Genomic DNA, 17,364 nt, shown 5'->3' on the forward strand with positions numbered 1-17,364 from the left:
TCGGCGTTTCTGGAAAAGGACAGAAGTGCCGCAGAGGCCTGGACCACAGACACGGCTCTGACCGCAGTCTCCATGTGACCCGCCGGGGAGGAGACCTGCTCGCTCCGAGGGCCTGCCCAAGCCCAGAGGGGTGTGCAGAGCAGAGCTGCTCAGCCCCGGCGCGGTTGACGGTCCCATGCACTGTAGGGTGTTTGTCACCACCCCTGACCTCCCCTCGGTGTGACAAGCAAAGGCGTCTCAGACACCACCAAACATCCGGGGGCAGAACGCGTTCTGGATGGGAGTGACGGCAGTAGACCCGGCAAGTCACCTTCAAAACGGAACTTAGAGGCAAATGTACAGACTTTTTGTCCAATCGAAAGGTGTGGGTTAGACAGTCCAGAAACTTCTGGGATTCCTCAGCAGTGGCACGGCCACTCCCGACGTGTGGGAGCTCCTCTGCCGGCCCGATGGGCCTTGCGACGTGACGGACTGTGAATGAGGACCACTGACCCCCGCCCAGGCAGACAGGGAGCCAGACCTCCCGGCTCAGGCAACACTTTAGGGTCTGCCTGGCGAGAGGAGAAGAAGCCTGTGGTCCAGAGTGACCCCAGTCCCTATTACTGGGAACTGTGACTTCCCAAGTCTGTGTCTGTGTCTGGTCGAGAGGTCAGCCTCTCGGCTTCCCGGCCACCCTCTCTCTGTCTTTCTCGATACCGCCTGGCCCATCAAGGTGCCCGAGTCCCTGAGGACACCCAGTGTCCCCTGCAGTCCCAGGCGGGTGGGATGGGGCAGGTGCATGTCACGGGTAGTTAGTTGTCCCCGGCTCTGCTCTGCTGTCCTGGCGGGGCGGCCAGGCCGTGCTGACGTGTGGAGATGGACAGCTATAGCAGAGTCAGGTGGACGCAGGTGACAGAGCTGTGGATACACAGGTGACAGAGCTGTGGGACACACAGGTGGGGGGGGTCTGGGTGTGGAAGGGGTGGTGCAGCCCTGCACGGGGGGCTGTTTTAAGCCAGTGGACAGGCTGCAGCCAGGTGTAGCCCCTGCCAGTTGCCGTATAGCCTGTGGGCAGAGAATGGCTTTTACATTTTTAGACGGCTGAGAAAGAAACCAAAAGTAAACTTCTTTCACGAACCATGAAAGTTCTATGGAACTCCCATCTCAGTGCCCGACTCTGAAGTTCTGTCGGGACACGGCGGTGCCCATTCATGGACGTACGGTGGTGGCTTTCGAGCTCCAACAGCGGAGTGGAGTAGAGGCCACGCAGTCTGTGCAGAGGAAAGTCTGGCTTTCGGTCCCTTTACAGAAGCGGCGTGGCCTCCCTCAGCTGGAGGCAAGAGCTGGCCCCGGAGCGAGGGCTCGGGAGGGCTGAGCAGGAGGAGAGCGTGGAGAAGTTACGTTGAGCGTCAGAGGGGCTGGAGCCACTTGGGCAGAGACGAGGAGGAAGCGGGGGTTTGGGGGGAACGGTGGGACTGGGGGATGCAGACGTCTGACCAGAGACCAGAGACCAGAGATGGGGAGACGGGTCAGGATTTGTCATTGCATTTCAGGGTGTCGGTAGAAAAAAAAACCCAAACTCTGAAATAATTTAAAGAGGTGCGTTCTGGGGCAAGTATGTGCAACTGGGGCAACGGCAGCAATTTGTGCAACTATTGACTCGGCAGTGTCAGGAGGTCCTGGGGGACTGGCCCCAGGGGGCAGGGTTGCGGTTGGTTTCCCATGTTCCTGGGGGCAGGAATTCCAGGTAAAACCATGAATCAGTGCATGGGTGGCATGCGTCGCTGTGGCCTCCAGACTTGGGGGCACACGAGTCATCATGGGTTTTAGAGGCTGTTTAGGTAGCAACTGGTTGAAGAGACAAGCTTTGTCTCAAGACCTGGAGTCAGGGGAAAGTTGCGAGAGTCGGGGCGGAGTCTGCCAGGAGGCTCCTGGCTCTGTCACGTGATCCCACCCCAGAGTCAGGCCGAGAAGGCAGCCACATACCACCCGGCTAACAAAAGCTCGTTCAAGGAGATTGTGTCTACTGTAGGAGGGACTCGCCAGGCCTCTTAGGAGGAAATTGGGGCAAGACAGAAAAATGGTCAGAGTCCTCAGGGCCCCCACACAGGTGGGGACAGTGAAGACACCCCAGGAGCACCTTCCCTGATGGCACCTCTCCCATGGCTGGCCTCTGGGGTCCCATCCACCTCCTGCAGACCCGCCTTCACCTCCCTGTCCCGAAGGCGCCGGCACAGGCAGCACAGGTGAGTGAGGGAATGAACAGGTGCATGGACAGAGCATCCCAGACCTTGGAGGTGAGCAGGACGGTGACAATGGCCCCTGTCCCAGTCTTCCCCTTACAGCTGGGAAATGTGAGACTACAGTGGGCGGGAACCGGCTAGATGGACGGCCCGGATGTGCCCAAGCTGGGCCTCTGACCCCAGCCCTGTGCTGCACCCCAACAGCTCAGCCCACTCTGTCTGTAGAAGGGCGCCCCCAGGCAATGCCTTCCTCTCCCGCACCCAGCCCTCCTCTCACCCATTCAGCTGGGTGTCGGGGGGCCCAGAGCTGCTCCCTTAGTATCCAGGGATGGCAGGGGCCCTCCACTGTCCCCCACGGGGCCTGCTTTGCTGGGCGGTGCTCATTGAACTTGATGGGGAGAGGGAGGCAGGTTTAACAATCGAGACGCAATTTGCATATAAAGCTATGAAGCAAAGCAGGCAGACTTTCTATTACCCGGTCGATAAATGAGCTCTTTTCCCAGCAAAATGGCTTTCTGGAGAAAAGCAGCAGCCCCTGCGAGGAGGGAGAGCGGGCCTGGCTGCAGAGAGGCTGCTGTGGGGAGCTCTCCATGGTGCTGCCGACCCCGGGCTCGTCCCTGAAGAGGGGCCGGCCGGAGCAGGCGCCTCCCCACAGGTCCCTGGGAGCAGAAGGCCTGGCTCTGAGCCTGCGGCCCTTGTCTGCTCCGGACATCCAAAGCTGAGGGGCACAAGTGTCTGTCCTGGAGGAGTCATGCCTTTGGGGACGCATCTTGAGCTGGGCCCCCTGTGCTGGTCAGAGATAAACCTCCACTCTGCAGATGAGGGGCCAGGGGAGCTCCCAAGGTCACGGGTGGGTGCGTGTGCATGCGAGTGTATGTGTGCACGGTGCCCAGCCTTCTCCAGGACACCCCCAGATCAATATGCCCCCCACCCCACCACTACAGCAGCCCCAGCAGGGCCCCTGCGACTTGCGCAGAGGGTGGGCGTTGGGCTTGAAACCGCCCCAGTGTCTGCCTGTGTCTCCATCACATCCCCGTGTTGAGCGAGACACGGCACCACGAGACGCTGTGAGCGAAATATTTCCAATGGGCTGCCCTGAACACGCCTAAGTGCTCTGCGCACGGGGCCCTGGCTGGTTTCTGCTGATCCGGTTATAGCGCCTGGACTTGGAGGAAGTGTTGGCTGGGACATTTTTGTCCAAAGGCTGCCAGCCACGGTGGGGACAGTACCCCGGGAAGGACAGTGGCCCCAGGAGCAGAAACAATGGCGACAAAGCTCTCACACGGGACAAAGCTCTCTGCTCCTCAGCATGTCACCCCCAAAAGGTATGTCCCCCTCCTAACCCTTGTGAACCTGTGAAGGGGACTTTATTTGGGGGGAAAAAGGCCTTTGCAAAGAACAATAAGTAAAGGATCTTGCTGTGGCAGCACCTTGGATGTGGGCCGGTGCTAAGTCCCATGACAAGCATTTTAGGAAGAGAAGAAACCGAGAGACAGAGGACACAGCGCTGTGATGACAGAGGCAGAGACTGCAGTGACGCGGCCACAAGCCCAGAGATGCCCGGGGCCACCACAGCTAGCGGAGTCAGGAGGATCCTCCTCTTGCGCCTTTGGAAGGTGGCCCTGCTGACACCCGGGTTTGGGCTTCAAGGGTGAATTGAATCTACAAACTCACATCCCAGCCAAACTCTGGCTGCAGCGTCCCAAACACCCTCTCCCGGTTCCTTCCTACACTACGATTTCTCTAAACAAGGGATCAGCACGTTCCCCGCACCGGGCCGCAGAGCGAGCTCTCTGGGCTCTCTGGCCATGGCCTCGCCACTGCTCCGCTCCGCTGTGGCAGCGCAAAAGCAGCCAGAGGCCGCGTGGACGTGGACGAGCCGTGGCCGCGTTCCCGTGAAGCTCCATTTGTGGATGCTAAAATTTGACTCTCATATCATTCTCACATATCACAAAATAACATCTATCCTTTGATTTTTTTTCCCCCCAACTATTTAAAAATGTAAAAGCCATTCTTAGCTCGCAGGCTGCACAGAAACAGGTGGTGGGCCGCATTTGGCCGCGGCCACGGTTTGCGACCCCTGAGCTGGGAGAATCACGAGATCGAGTAGAGTGTGTGCGGGGGACGGGGCACCCCCTGGCCCCCGCCGTCCGCAGGGTCTGCCCCACCTTGGCTTTAAACACCAACGTTCTTAATGCCGACGAGCTCAGTGAGGAACAGCTTGAGACGGATTTGCAACAGCTTTGGATGGAGAAGTTAGGCGTATTAATTGCCACTTCTGGCGAGCCGCCTCTTCCCCTCCGTCCGCACAGTCAAAAGCCTTGTTGTTTCTAAACGTGAAGTGTTTTTCCCAAGGAAGGCGGCAGGCACCTGTCCCGGCCCTGCTGTCTGGTGGCTGCAAGTGAGGCTCGGAGGCCGCTCTGAGATGGCCTGGGGCCCTGGCACTGTCTGTCTGTCTGTCTGTGCGTGTTTTGGCAACAGGGCGCCTGTCTGGGGACAGGGAGGGCAGCGGGTGAGTTGGGAGGCAGCGAGCTCCCTCCTGCCCCAACCTGGGGAACGGCAGAAGGTGAGTCGCTGGTGCATGAGGTGTGGCCCCACCAGGAGCCCAGGGCTGGGGTCAGTAGCCGGCGGAGGCAGCTCGCTGGGACCATCTCAGTGAATGCTCCCGTCTCTCCACCCAAGAAGCGCAAGGAGCAGCCCCCACTGCTGCTTCTATTTGCAAAAAGCCGGCCACAGAAGCGAGCTCCGCTGCGGAGGGGATACGCTCGGAGCTCTTTGCAGACTCCTGCTCCAGGGAGTGCCCCAGTCAGCGCTCCTAAGGAGAGAGTGTAGACACGGGTTATACGTGATGAAGGCAGGTGCCGACGAAGACAGTCTAACAGGGTAGGGGAGTCTACGAAGTGAGAGAGACAAGGCTAAATATTCTAAACTTTAACCCACACGGCATCAGTCATCCATCCCGAGAAAAACACGGTGATCCGGGCGACGCCAGGCATGTGGCATTATTGCATTAATGAATCAGACCTGTGACCCCGCCAAGGGTGAGCGCCGCGGTCCCCCCAGGCAGCTCTGCGGTGGGCAGTTCCACGCATGGGTGTCAATGCCTGAGCACGGGACAGAGGCTCATTGAGCATGCAGGGAGCACCGAGGCGAGTCCCGCGGGCTGCCTGGCGCGGCTCCCTCCACCATCGCCATCCACTCTGTCAGACCCGGCCCCGCGCCGCAGCTGTCTGCAGGAGCCGGGCCGGGCAGCCTGCGGGCTCCCCTGGGAAACGGACAGCCGGTCCCTGCCAGGCTGCAGCTGGCAGCTCCACAGACCTTCAGGTCACAGGCGACCCTCTGGGGAGCTGGCAGAGGCTCCCTGACGCGGGAGGAGATGGGGCCGCCGCGTGAATCGTCCTCAGCGGAGACACGCGTGACGGTTCCCCCTCGCCAGGTGGCCAACGAGCCGACCCCGGTTTCTGGGTCCAGGACCACCTAGTCCCCTGCAGGTGGAGGCCGCTACGGGAGTCCTATGGCACAGCGGTGGAGACAGAGGGGATGGCAGTTGACAAAGTTTCACCGACACCATCTGCAAAGCAGCGTAGTCTTCGCGAGCGTCCACTCAGCTGCTTCCCACTAACTCAGCCGCCCGCTCCGGCTGGAATCGGCCCTCACATGGTCCCCAGGCCTCTCTGGCGACCTTTGTCCCTCCTTCTCACCTGACGCTCCTAGAGCTCCGTGAATGACCTCACCCTGCCTGGCCAGCCTCGCCCAGCCTCACCTCTGGGGGCTTCTCCCCACGGGGGCCGCGGCGGGCGGCTCCCTGCAGCGGTGCTGTCAGTGCCCGCGAATTCCCTTCCGACCCCTGCTCCGCGCTGGCCTCCCACCGAGGCTCTGTGGCCCCTCTGGCAAAGGCACGGTCAGCCCCGTGTGCACGGCCGGCGGCACTTGGCAACGGAGAGTCACCATGCAACACAGCAGGACGCGTCCCCGACAGGGGACTGTACACTCAGGTGGAGAAGAGACGGCATCTCTCTCTTTGCACTCTCTGTTGGCAGAGCTGGGGAAGAGCTTGTCACCTGGGCCATCATTTGGTGATTTGAGAGTCTAGTTTGGGTCGAGAGAAAGGAAAGTCATCAGGACACAGGGAGATCGAAGCTCCGGGGAAAACGAACCCAGCGTTTCCTTTCTGGAGAGAAGAAATGTTCTGAGGAGGGACATGAAATTGGTTTCGGGGAGAAGCCTCAAATTCGGGGCACAAAGAGGAGACCCCCCTCTGTCACTGTCGTCGTGCCAGCCGGGTGGCCTGGTTTCCTCGCCCACATCCTGTTCGCCCTGGCTAAGGGTACCCCGACATCACGTGTCCCTGCGGGACGCCCTTCAGACGGGAGGTTCTGAGCTGCTTGGGGACCTTGGTGCTGCGGTCGTTATTACAGAGTTGCAGTTGGGACAAATGACAAGTGTCTTGGCAGCCAGGCACAGCCTCCCCAGCCGGGGCTGCTGGAGGAAGGGGACTGGCGTGAGTGATGGGCCTACGTGGGAGGGGACGGAGGCAGGGCTACGCTGCCTTCCACACGCGGGGCCTCCGAGATGCACCCCAAGGCCCGGGCTGTGTGGGCTCAGCGCTGACGGCCCCATCCCGGGTGACCCTTGGCCATCAGCCCGCCAGAGTTTGTTCCCCAAACCCAGGCTCCCTCCACCTCCCCACCACAGACACCCCCCATCTCCAGTGCTCGGAGCCCTTGCTCCCCTGTACCTTTCACGGTTTGGTGACTGAGCCCTAAAACACCCCCTGCCGTTTCCGCCAATGAATTCTGCAGCTCGTTGGGCATGAGGGAACTCTCTTTCCTCACGAGTATCCAACACAGAAGAATTCCAAAACTCACTTTTAGCAAGAACTTTGAACTAGCTCCTTTCCGAATCTTTGGATCAAACCACAGCATCACCTGCCCTTGCGTAAAGTGCCTCTGGCGGGCCCAGCGAAGGGTCATCTTGCCCCGGAGCGTGAATATGCTGCCAGGTCTCTCGGCTGCTAGCACCTGATTTGCATCGGAAACTTGGCAGGTTGTTGCAAGGACAAACTCTGGAGTACATCAGTGTCACTTACAAAGGGAGGAAACGCTCTAGGCTTGTTTTTGCCGTCCGCTTACTTTGGAGGGAGCGAAGCTATGACCTGCATCGAAAACCAGAATGGCCTGTGGGTTCGACGAGACCACGAGTCTTGGCGGCGTCCACGGCCTGTTGTCCCGGGACACTGAGCTTCACGTGGGCAGGTGCTTGTCCACGGGTGACAGATGCCCCACCGGCTTAAGCAAGAAGGGGGCATCATCGGTTCATTCATTCATTCAGATACATCCTTGTGCTCCTACTATGTGCTGGGCATGATTCCAGGCGCTGTAGCTGGAGATGTGAGGGCACCTGTGCCCTGTCCTCCTGGAGCCAACGTTGGAACCACAGCCTCAGGATAGAAACACTCTAGCTCAGGGGTTCTAATGGCATTGAAGCACTCTCAGATTTTCTCTCTCCCCCCTCATCTCCCACGTGCTGTTCTCCCAGTGGTTCACACAATGTGACCAGAGTAGGGTCACGTAGGGACCACTGAGGCTATAGCCGAGCCCTGGATCCACCAACCACGCTGGCCGGGAGTGGAGGTGAGGGGAAAAGCCCATGTCCATGGCTTGCAGGGGGTGAGTTTGTGGGCGCAGGAAGATCAGCCAGCTGGGCAGGCCTGGCTCAGCCATCTGTGCCTGAAACCCAGGGCTCCGTCTCTGCACCCAAACCCCGTGTTCCCAGGAGTGGGTGGGGGAGTAGCACGTGAGGACGGGATGGGCCAGGCTCCCAGCAAAGGAGGTATGGGCTCCAAGGCAGCTGAGTTCCCTTGGAATGGTTCATTTCACCGGTCGACTTGGCTAGGCTGTGGGGCCCAGCTCTTTGGTCAAATAGTACTCTAAAGGTTTGTGTGAAGGTGTTTTGTAGATGAAATTGACATTGACATCAGCAGACGTTGAGAGACTCCGATTGCCGTCCATAATGTGGTGGGCCTCGTCCAATCAGTGGAAGGCCTGAAGAGAAAGACTGAGTTTCCCCAGAAGAGGGGGGACCTGCCCCGAGGCAGCCGTTGATCTGGAGCTGCGACGTCAACTCTTCGCTGTGTCTGTCTCCTCCCCGCTGGACGGGAAGGCTCCACCGCCACGTGGGCCAGTTCCTTAAGATAAATATAAATCTCCCTCCCTCCCCTCCCCTGCCCCGTCACCATATAGGGCCGCCCAGGGCAACCGCATTTAGGCTACGATGCAAGCAGCGCCCTGCGGAGTCCCGCTGTGTGTGGATGTCCTGCCTGGTTCTGACCTCAGAGACGCACCTTCGTGGGTTCGAGAGAAGATCTTGTTTTTCCCTTTCAGGGTGACCTTCCCCGAGGCCCCAGGCTTCTGCTGCACACCGTTAGATCTCCCTGCTGTTACCAGCTAGAATGGAAACAATTTACTGCTTAAATAATTTATCCAGATTCTGCACAGCCAGTCTTTCGCAGAGATTCATCAGCTAATAAAGAAAATTGATTTTGGAAGCCAAAGTCAATATGAGGTTAGGAAAACACACGCCTATTTGCATGTGCCTGCCCGGAGGTTCTCCGCGGCTCCGTGCGACAGGCGTGTCCGGGAGGGCGCCCGGCACCGCAGGGCCCGTTCCCCCGCTATGTTTCAGGTGCCCTTGCGGCTCTCGGCCCGGAGTCGGAAGGGCAATAGACGTGGGCATTTTCTTGGCAATTTATCAATAGGAATGAAGGTTTCTTTGCTCCGCTGCCCGCTCTTAGGAGGCTACTTGCCAGCGTGAGGGTGAAATGGCCTGGATTTCAGTGGGGTCCACGTTGGAGGGCGTTACTGCTGGGTCCCCTTCCAGTCTGAGCCGTGCGCGGACTTGGGCATTCCCGGTGCGTCCCGGCGCATCAGCTCTGACGGTAAAGACTCGTTTGTGATTAGGAGAAATGATTTGCATATAGACAATTAATGTAATAAGGTATCCAAAAACACTCTTTTCCCTTTGAATAGCTCCCTTAGTAACTGTGTTCATTTAATTCGTTTTCTTACCAGGCCCTTTGTTCGCAGAGAATGAAAAGGCGAATTTCAGCTGAACCAGGAGGAACCCGCAGCATTTTGATTACGAGGCTGCTCGTGTTGGCTGTTCCCCCTTCTCAGGCGAGCACGCAGGCAGGGCGCGGGCTCACCGGGCAGGCTGGGGCAGGGGTCTCAAGCTGGGACACTGTCAGGGCCACCTGGGAGCTCGGCAAAGCAGGTTCCCCGGCCTCCTCCCCGGAGCCCCTGCACCAGCAGGGCTGGGGACGGGTCACTCGCATTTCCAGCGAGTTTTCAGGTGATGCTGATGCCATTGGCCCAGAGATGCCACTCTGAGAAACATACACTTTTTTTTTTGAGATAGAATCTCGCTCTGTTACCTGGGCTAGAGTGCTATGGCATCAGCTCAACTCACAGCAACCTCAAACTCCTGGGCTCAAGCGATCCTCCTGCCTCAGCCTCCCGAGTATCTGGGACTACAGGCGTGCACCACCATGCCCGCCTAATTTTTTTTATATATTTTAAGTTGTCCAGATAATTTCTTTCTATTTTTTTTTTTAGTAGAGACAGGGTCTCGCTCTTGCTCAGGCTGGTTTCGAACTCTGGAGCTCAACCGATCCTCCCGCCTCAGCCTCCCAGAGTGCTAGGGTTACAGGCGTGAGCCACCGCGGCCGGCCATGAGAATCACAGATTTTTCAAAGGCTGCTGGTGAAACCCCACCCCTGAAGCGTGGGTCCAGATGGATCAGTGGTAGTTATCAAATCATGTTGAGTTACTCTCTCGGAGTAAGCATCCATAGGTGCTTAATCCCACGCAGGTGAAATAGGATTTAGAAACTCACAACGGAGCTTTCCAATCCACTGTTTAGCTTCTTGCTCTTGCACTTCCTGGTGTGTTCAGAAAGGCCGAGCAGCGATTCCCTGACGCCAGTCCTTGAACACGGAACGGGTGGGTGGTACCTCGCTTGTCCTTCCAGCCCGTTGCCCCAGTTCTCGGCCCCTCCAGTCCCCACCGGCCACTGTCAACACTCGGGGAAGAAGCACACGTGTGTGGCTTGGCCGTCGGCTGAGCGAGCCCCGAGACGCTCTCCGGGGAGAGAGGAAGCATTTTCGTGGGGGGTGGGAGGGGGGAATAGAAGGCCAAATGCCGACCACTGTGGACTGAACGTTAGGGTGATAAGGATGATCACGACACAAATTAAACCCGGTTAGCACAGGCAGCGCAGGGCTCTAGGGACGGGGTCAGGATGTTTGTTCTGATTAGTCCCACACCCCTGGGGCAGATGGTTGCCAAATGCTCTCGCAGAGCAAATGGCGAATTTCAAAACGAGCTCCTGTCCCCATCTGGCTCTCTGCCGCGCGGGGTGGGGCGGAGGGGCTGTGAGAGCAGAGGCGGCCCCGCCCGCTGACCAGGGCTGCGCCCGGCAGGTGTTTCCAGCCCAGCCGTGTTCTGCCCGCGGTGGCCTCCCCCATCTGGGTCGCAAAGTAGTGCACCCTCCGGGCACCAGCTCAGCCCCCACCCCCTTCGGGAAGTCTCTGCAGAGCGGACAGCTCCAGGACGCTCACGTGCATCTGGGGCAGTGTCTGAGGGCAGAGGCTGGCAAAGCAGGGCGCAGAGACAGCTGTCCATCGGGTAAAGAACGTTTCCGTGGGACGCGGACACGCCCGTCACTCACGGATTTTCTGGGCTGCTTTCACAGGACAATCCACAGGGCTGAGCAGCGGCCACAGAGGGCATCTGGCCAACAAAGGTGAAATTATATATGATGTTTCCTTTACAGAGAAAGTGCACCACCCTGTCTTAGGCTGCTCGGTCCTAGCGTGTCACCTGCCCTGTCTTAGACTGCTCGGTCCTAGCGTGTCACCTGCCCTGTCTTAGATAACTCTGCCTTAGCATGTCACCTGCCCTGTCTTAGACAACTCTGTCCTAGCGTGTCACCTGCTGTGGTGGTTTCTCACTCCCTGGCCCCTCCCCCCCCCCCCCCCCGCCCAGGTCCCGAGCTCTGCGGGGCAGGTCTTGGTTGCCTTTTCACTCCCAACTTCCGTGTGGTGCCGGGCACGCAAAAGGCCTTACTAGACGTGTGCTGAGTCAAAGTTTGGGGCCCCAGTGGGTGCCCCGTCCTCACTGTCTCAAGGGGTCTCTCCCGAGAAGGGCTGTTCTCTCTTCCCAACCGTGGGATTGGACAGGAGGGCTCTGCAGGGCCGGGCCCAGGACACGCAGCTGCGGCCCCAAGAATCCAGCCGTGTTGGACGTTGGAACCCGAGGGAGGCCGGCAGCTTGGGGCCAGGGCGATCCCCAAGACTGGGGCGGGCGGAGAGCTTGTCTGCCCAGGCCTCCCTGCACCCAAGGGTCCGGCGCTGGCTTCTGCGCTAGGCACCCCACGCAGCTGCCTGAGGGGTCGTCAGAGAAACCAAAGATGGGGGCGGTATCGCCTTTGCAGTTATTTCCCGTTATTCTAGTCATTCTGTCCTGCGAAGCTGTCGGGCACACTGAGCGGCCAACACTGAGGGGGCAGACGGCCGGCTCCCGGCAGCCTCTGGACGAAACATTTTCACCAAGCAAGGCACGACCTTGCCTTGTGCGTTCCTCCTTAAAGACACCTGATTTGACAAGCACCGTGGATTTATTAACGCCGCACCCGGGGCCCACGGCCAGCAGCGCTGTAACTCGTGCCTGCTCGGAGCTTCTCCAACACGAGATCTCCCCGCAAGGCAAGTCACAGCCTCCTGGGGCTGGGGGACAGGGGACGGTGGTTCAGATCTGCGCTTGGGGCCTTCTGAAACAGCAAAGCCACCGACAAAAAGCTCCACGATGCAAAAAAAGGTGGTGCTAAATAGCCTGCCAGAAGACACTTGTTTATGTCTGAGAGCTGAAACCGGAGGACAAATGTTACTGTTTTCAACCTCAGCTGGGACGAGCACCCTCGGGACTCGGAATCCTCACCACTCTGTGAGTGGCCACGATGCCGGGGTCACAGATAAATTTTAGAGAGCAGGCAGGTGTGCAAACGTGGAATCCGTGGATGGTGAGGAATGACTGTGTGTGTTTTTAAGCATCGAAAGAGGCATCGTAAAGAGAGATCCAGACTTCACAGGACTCCCTCGCACTTACGTGGGGGTTTAGTATCGTCTTCAACAGGGGGTGTCCTGTGTCTCCGGGGCAGGCTGCTGGGCTCCCCGATAATGTGTGTTTTCATCTCGTGAAATGGGGCAGGGTTATTATCACTCCGGTTACTTACCGGCCACAGGGATTTTTAGGAAAGATGAATTAAGAAACGGTTATGGCAAAGTTATTGCAAAGTAAAGGTCGCTGTCTACAGTTCCGTTGTTAGTGTTGCAGTCCTTCAGAAAGCTTGGAAGACCGCCAGGCTCCTCTATTTCAGAAGAGCAGTCGTTAAATGTTGGCTCTTGCTCCAATTTCACGCAATTTAGTTGTTAAGTTTTGCACAGATTCTAGCTCCAAATCTGCCACAGGGGACCAGCGCCAGGAAGGAAGGAAAGCAGCACCCAGTGCCTCTCCATCCTTCCGCCTGGGAATCTGGCAACAGGTGACGGCACTGCATGTGCTGTCACCTTGGGGCCAGAAGTCCCTCTTGTAGAAATTTACCCTGAAGTTGCCCTCCAACAACGTAGAAATAAATATGCATGAGATTATTTATTATAGGATTGTTTGTGATTGCAAAATATCAGAAACAACCTGAATAACTGTGTGTGTTTTTAAGCATCGAAAGAGGCATTGTAAAGAAAGATCCAGACTTCACAGGACTCTTTCGCACTTACTTGGGGGTTTAGTATCATACTAACTTGGGGGTTTAGTATGAATAAGACAGGTTGAATAAACTGTGGTGCACCCAGAGGATGGAGCAGCACACAGCTGTCACAAGAAAAAAGGGGCCAGGCGCAGTGGCTCACGCCTGGAATCCCAGCACTCCCTCCGAGGTGGGAGGATTGCTTGAGCTCATGAGTTCGAGGCTGAGCAAGAGCCAGACCCCGTCTCTACTAAAACTAGAAAAATTAGCCGGGCATGGTGGCGCATGCCTGTAGTCCCAGCTACTCGGGAGGCTGAGGCAGGAGGATCACTTGAGCCCAGGAGTTTGAAATTGCTGTGGGCTGTGATGATGCCACTACACTCTAGCCTGGGGTGACAGAGCAAGACAGTATTAAATAATAACCATCATCATCATAATAATAAAGAAGATGGTCACGGGCTACTGTGGAGCCATTTCCAGGACAGATTGCTTTGCGTAAAAGGAAGAGTGTCGCCGGAGCGTGGATCGCATGCTAACACCCACGTCAAACTAAAGGAGGGGAGAGAAAGTAAACAGACAGGTGACTCCATGCCCAGCTGTGAATGGCCTGATTCTGGAAGTGTGTGCTCTTGCTGGGGTCCCGGGTGGGCTCCCCGCCTGGCCGGCCCGCCTCACCTCGAGAGTGGCCATGGAGGGGCGTGGCCGGCTCGTGGGTGTCATGGACCAGATGGCGTGAGTGGCACCGGAATCATCTCCCCCTAGGGTCACCGTGGGCCTGGAGTCCCTGTCACACCTGAGTCGTCCTGCTTGCACCTAAGGACGGAGAAGAAAGCCACGAGTTTTACACCTGACCACAGGCTGCAGCGCAGGACTACCTGGCGGATGCTCTGAAACAGACTGTTGGCAAAGCCCAGAAAGTTTAAAAATTCATGAGAAGTCCTTGCCCTTTCGGCCCGTTGTCTCTAGGAGAAGAGTGGCTCGTTCCTCTTGTTTAATAAGCAGGCAACCGGCTCGCCGCGGCTCCCGGCCCTCTGCAAACAAACATCTCGTCTTATTATCTCCCTGCCTGGGAGCCGGCGCCCCTGCCCCTCCGGGTGGATATGTCAGTGCAGGGGTGCGGCCGCAGAGCCTCTGCGAGCCAGTGTGAGTGTTCAGCCGCTACGGTGCAATCCCAGGGTGTACAGCCTGTCCCCACCAACCCAGAGTCGCTGGGTGGAGGCTGGGTCGGCGGACGAACAGCGTCCCACCCGCCTTCCCGCCTGGGCGGCGGGCGCCGCACACCTAGCCCGCGCTCGGGGCCTGTGCCTGGTTTTCTCTGCTCGTGCACCAGCTCTGGGCGCCACAGCCGGCTCCACTGTGCGCAGTGGGCAGAAACGACTCGAAGGCAGCTCCTGCCTTTTTCTTTCCTTTCTGAAGTTGCCTTGGATTGGAAGGAATGTCTCTAAAGCCCTTTGGGGGTGCAGGGCATGGGGGAAGGGAAGCTAGAGTAAGCGCAGGCTCCCTCCTCGTGGGAACCACCAAGGTGTCCGGGAGGCCGTGAGGTGTGATTGAATTGCTGCCAGTCAAAGTCACCTCGGCTCCTCGGCTCCACTATGGCCAAGTTCCGGGATCTGTGGCCGTGAAGGTGGTCGATGACAGATTCTTGGGGACAAAGGGGTGACGCTGCCCGGGGGGACAGGCTGGGAGTCAGTGTTCTCACAGAGGCGGGGAGGGGCTCTCAGGAGGGTCCCGGGCGGGGCCCAGAGCCCTCAGGTGCATCTTTGTAGGGGCAGACCGGGCTCCCCCAGAGGTGTGAGCGGAAGGCGCCACTCGGATCTCCGCTTCTCCCTCTGCCGAGGAGTCGGCGTCCGAGAGCCTGGAAGATCGCCCTGTCCTGGCCTCCTGGCTGGAGCCTGACCGGGCAGGCATCTGAGTCCTGCCCACCTCCCCACTCAGGGTCATCCTCATCGCTGTCCCTGTTGCCCGGCCCCAGGAAGCCCCCGAACGCGCATGGCTGACTCGGGGCCCCCGCACGGATTCCCGGCTAAAGAAGCGTCCCAGGTCCTGCCTGCTGGGGAGGCCCAAGGGAGAAAGAAGGCAAGGTGAAAAGAATCCGGGGAAACATCAGGCTGTGGGAAGACACCTGCCTGCCGGCTCAGGCACGCTCTTGAGAAAAGGGACAGACAGGAACTCGCGGCCAGCCACCGCTTGTCCTCCTCTGATGCCACTCTGAGCAGCCCGGCGCTGGTGTCTTCCTTCCCGAGCTCTGTGACTTCTGGGTCATGCTCTTTATTTGTTTAAAGACACAGTGATTACGTATGCAAGTCCCCAAAGACACACCGAGTCTCGATGCTCAAAGACCCAGGAGAACCCACAGCGCTGTGGGCTGCATGGTGGAGGGACAGAGGCCACAGGCTGTCCTCCCAGCCCCACCGGCCCGTGCACCTGTTACTGCCCTGCAGGCGGCTGGGCGGCTTTGGGCCGTGCAGTGGTGGGGGCACACTCGGCAGGGAGTTCCGGCGGGAAGAACGTCAATCAACGAGCTAGCGTTAGGTCTCAGTAGGTTTCAGGGTCATTAGGTGTTCAGGGAAGATGCAGGTACTTCCTTCAAGGTGGGAAAATACGGTTCTTAAGAAGGCGTGGGACTCGTTGTGAGATGCACAGTGACCCTGAAACCCCGGCAAGGGTTTGGGCTTCCGGCGGTTTAGAAATGAGCCGGCAAGGCCGGGAGCTGTGGCTCGAGCCTGTAATCCTAGCACTCTGGAAGGCCGAGGCGGGAGGATTGCTTGAGGTCAGGAGTTCGAGACCAGCCTGAGCAAGAGCAAGACCCCCGTCTCTACTAAAAAAGTATAAAGGAATTAATTGACCAACTGCATGCCTGTAGTCCCAAGCTACTCGGGAGGCTGAGGCAGGAGGATTGCTTGAGCCCAGGAGTTTGAGGTTGCTGTGAGCTAGGCTGACACCATGGCACTCACTCTAGCCTGGGCAACAGAGTGAGACTCTGTCTCAAAGAAAAAAAAAAAAAAAAGAAAAGAAAGAAAGAAATGAGCCTGCAATGGCTTCGCTATTGATTTCTCCCCGCAAGGGCTGCATGGGGAGCCGTGTGCGCAGGGCAAGCCGTAAAAGGCGGGCGGAAAGGGTGAGGGTTTAAATCCTGAGTAGAAAACTAAGGGCGGCTCTGGAGCAGCAGCTGGGAAGTTTGTAAGCAACGGTTGAAAACGGGTGTCTGGAAAGCATTTTCCAGAGAGGGGCTGCTGGCCAACACTGCACAAAAACGACCCGCCCCTCCAGACACAGCCCTGCGCTCTCATTAGCAACTGCGTTATCTGGAGGCTATTTTTAAAAATCACCTTTGAGCCCACAAGTTTGCTAGCTAGCAGAAGCCGATCTTTGGTCCAAGGGTTATGATAAATCCAATATTCAGCGGGAAGTTTGCAAAACACTCCCTTTGTGGAGTCCATTTTTTCATTTCGGCTGGCTGAGTCAAGGTGAAAGGTCGCCCTCCCTGACGGGCTGCTACCTTGCGTGTCTCGTGGGGGACCTGTTCACTGACACCGCAGGGAGCAAGGAAACAACACGGCATCTGTAGCCGTACTTGGAGCATTTGTGACCTCAGGCCACCCTGGTGGCTGCCCATGTCTGCCAGTCCCCTTGGGAGGGAGAAGGGACGGGTCAGAGCCCTCCCAGTGCTGTCTGCCCAGACCGAAATCCCGGCGGGAGACCAACACTCAGAAGTGCAATCTGCCATCAGGCCTCCGTTCAAAGAAGCTACAGAAGATCGGACGTGATCCCGGGACAACATGACAGGCCGGTTCCAAGCAGGTAGCGTGTTTCTGGTCCGAGACGGGTCAACCGGAGACCCGCGCACACTGGTTCCCGGCACAAGGCAGGCCTACCAGCTGCACAGGCCTGCCCCCGGCGGGGCTGGGGCCTTCCCCTCTGTGCCCCTCGAAATCGCACGTCTCCGCAGCTGAGGATAGCTCGCAGCCGCCGTGAGAAGGCCTCTGCGGTGGTCAATTTTATGTGTGGACTTGGCTTAGCCGCAGTGCCCAGCTATTTTGTCCAACTCTATTCTAGATGTTTCTGCGAAGGTGTCTTTTGGATGGGATTAGCACTTGAAGCAGTGGGATTGGAATGAAGCCCACGAGTCTCTACAATGTGAGCAGGCCTCATCCAATCAGGCTTTGCGAAGAAGATTAAGGTCTCCCTGGGAGGCGGCAATTCTGCCCGCTGACGGCCTTTGACCTTGAGCTGCAACATCAGCTCTCCCGTGGGGCTCCAGCCTCCAGCCCACCCCGCAGATTCCAGAATTGCAGCCTCCATCATCCCTAAAATCTCCCTCCATCTCTCCCCCCCCACCCCC

This window comes from Microcebus murinus, chromosome 2, assembly GCF_040939455.1.
Source record: "Microcebus murinus isolate Inina chromosome 2, M.murinus_Inina_mat1.0, whole genome shotgun sequence".
NCBI classification, from domain to species: Eukaryota; Metazoa; Chordata; class Mammalia; order Primates; family Cheirogaleidae; genus Microcebus; species Microcebus murinus.